Consider the following 3,023-nt stretch of genomic DNA (forward strand, 5'->3'; position numbering starts at 1 on the left):
TTTTGCAAAGCTCCGTCTGGTGAATATATCACAGGGAGACTTGGAACATGCTCACATGCCATTACCCTTAGCAAAATGAAAAATGAAGAAGAAAATTTTCTAGTTTTGGAAACCTTGTTAGGTCTAGTTGCTGTTTAGCCAGAAGCCCAGTAGCTTAGTGAAGACTGGCCCATAAAATATACTGAGATAGAAAATCCTGTGAGGAGATCCTGATATTAGGTTAACCCCTTCTACCCCTAGTTAAAACTGGATAATCTGAACTGATTTAAAATCATTGTATACACTGGGAAACATAGTTTTGGTGGGAGTTGCATTAGCATATAGAGACATCTACGTTAACTGACATTCTGTGTTGAATTCCATAGTCAAAGCTTGAACAAAGCCATAATTTCAAATTAAATAATGGTCCCATAACTCTTCTATTTGCTGAGTCTATCATAATTTGTAGTGCAGACACACAGATGTTTATATACACATGTATATATGTATGTGTGTGTGAATCCACACACAACATCATGTCCACAGTGTACAATGTCTTTTTTGTGTTATACCTCTACAGAAGTAATGAAGCCAATTTTACAGTACATCACACAAACATTGAAATCAGGATATATACAGTAGTAATTTTTTTCTTCTCTAGAAACTTTACAGATGGTCTGAGTTCTGCTCTGCAAGTTCTACAGTGTTCGATGAAGTAACTAGCTTTTTGATATGTTCCAATGTAGCACAAATACCAATGTTACTTACATAGTCATAGCAATGGGAAGATGGGAGATTACTAATTGGGAAAATGCAGAAGTATCCCACTACCTTTTCTTATTTCAAGGAATTTTCCATATTATGATTAAAAATATTTCTATTCAAAATGGCTTCATTTGGCTTATATGTGGTTAAATATAGGACTTTACACACAGAGGAAAAGTATAAGTAGGAAGCTCATTGTCTTAGGCTTCTAGAATTTGGAGACACAAACACAAGGTAAAAGACACCAGATAAGTAAAGGAGTCAAGGACAATATAGTTGTGAGCTCTTTCCCCAGTCTTATCTTCTGGATAATTTAGAAATTCTTATTTAGAGGGAATTATGTGAGTTCTGTTTATTCAACCTGTGTATGGACTGTAAACTGGTATGCATATGCTGAATTTTAAGCACCCAGATTAATTGGCACTTCAATGCTGTATGATGTCTCACTTTACCACGCTCTCTAAGTAACAGCAAAACATTTCATCTGCCAATCAACATGATCCAGGAGTAGGTATTTCCTTAAAGCACTTAGAGGCAGGCCTCTTACCCTAAGACACATGTTTCCAAAGTTAATTCAAGGAGATGAGGAAAACTAGTTCCTGGACCTTTCTGTGTAGCTTGACTCATAGAATCAAAACTCCAGACAACAAATCTGAAATGGATGGTACCCCTTTTCCACCTCTCTGACTTGTCTTCTAAATGCTAACTTTTGCATGGCAGATGCTCTCTCCATACATATATTGTATATATCTTTCTATATAGTTCCAAAGTATACAGTTGAAAACAAAACGGTTTTCCCAGATAAATACTCCTTCAGAAGTTACGTAGCATCTGTAAGCACTTTTACTTCTTCTGGCAGATTTTTTACCCTTTTAGGTTTTTTCTGCTTTGAAATTCCAAGTTCCCAAAGGGCTTCCACCAATTCCTACCTCTCAGAAGATCACTTGTAAGAAGCAGGCAATTTGTCCTTCACGCTTTGACAACAGGTCACTGTCTCCTTCCTCTTATTCAATTCATACTTATTTATTTAATATCTTGTTAATGTTCAGGTCCTCTGGTTGCATTTTGATTGTTTTTACGGTGCCTGAACAATTTTAATAACATGAAGGTAAAGATGCTTGGAAGCTTTATTGTAAGGTAAAAGGAGAACAAACTCTTTAGTCCTCATGTTCCACGTCCCCAGGGAGCCTTCACCAGGCTCCAGGTTTTCAGCCTTTCCTCCCGAAACAGTTTATTCACAGTGACCTTGTCGCTGCTGCTGACACCAGGTGGGTGTGTCCTTGACCCCAGCCCTGCCCCTCCTCCCTTCTCCCGACTGTCCTGCCACCCTCCCAGGAGTTTCCTGGGGCTTCCTTGGCCCTGGTTCCTCTTGCACTTTGAGGCTGCAATTTTTGATCCACGGAAGGGTTCCAGACAGCTTTGCATCCCCACCTTTCCACCCTGACATCACCAAGAAACAAAGTCAAAGAAACCATCAGGAGAAATGAATTAATGTGCCTCAATGTGGCGCCAAGTTTCCTTCCCTCTTTTTTTTTTTTTTTTCCTAATGAAACCACCGATATATTTGTGTGCTTTCTGTCTCAGTGGCATTTTATCTCCTCTGGCCCGTTTATAATTTATTGGGCAGGCATTTTCAGGGCCAGGATTTCTCTCTTTTTGTCTGTTTTGTTTCCTACTCCTGTCCTATTTCCTTTCCCATTTACCCTTCCATCCCTAGTCTCTGCCCACCATAACAAACCAAAAGGCCAAATCTTCATCCTGGGGACCCGAAATGGCCACGGTAACTGTTATAACTTGTCTGTGGTCTAATTACATTAATTTGATAAGATCATCGTCGGCAGGATGTCTAATTTATTTGCAAGCGGTAGCCAGGGAAAAGCTTTGACCAAATTAACATGCCGCTGGGACCAGGGGGTGCAGGCTCCATATGGCTCTCTGGATTTTCCTATAAATAACCTTTCTCCAACCCACTCCCGCTGTTACATCCCCCCCTACCAGTATGCCGCAAAGTTCACCAGCGGCGCCGGACGGGAGAGGTACAGCCCCAGGCTGCAAGAGGCACCAAGAGGCTGGGCTGCCTCTCCCGCCTCCGCACCTCCTTCTCCCCCTCCTCTCCCTCTCTTCAGCGCGGTTTGACAAGGAAGGGGGAAAGGCGGGTTTCCACTTGCACCACCAGAGGTGCAACTGGTTCTTCGCTCGTAGGCATCTGAAAACCGTCCAAATGATGCAGAAACTTTTGTGTGCTTGGCTCCCGTCTTTGAGGCCAGGCACCGATTTTT

Source organism: Empidonax traillii, unplaced genomic scaffold (assembly GCF_003031625.1).
Source record: "Empidonax traillii isolate 1590-97213 ecotype Southwest subspecies unplaced genomic scaffold, ASM303162v1 scaffold79:size2606397, whole genome shotgun sequence".
Lineage (NCBI taxonomy): Eukaryota > Metazoa > Chordata > Aves > Passeriformes > Tyrannidae > Empidonax > Empidonax traillii.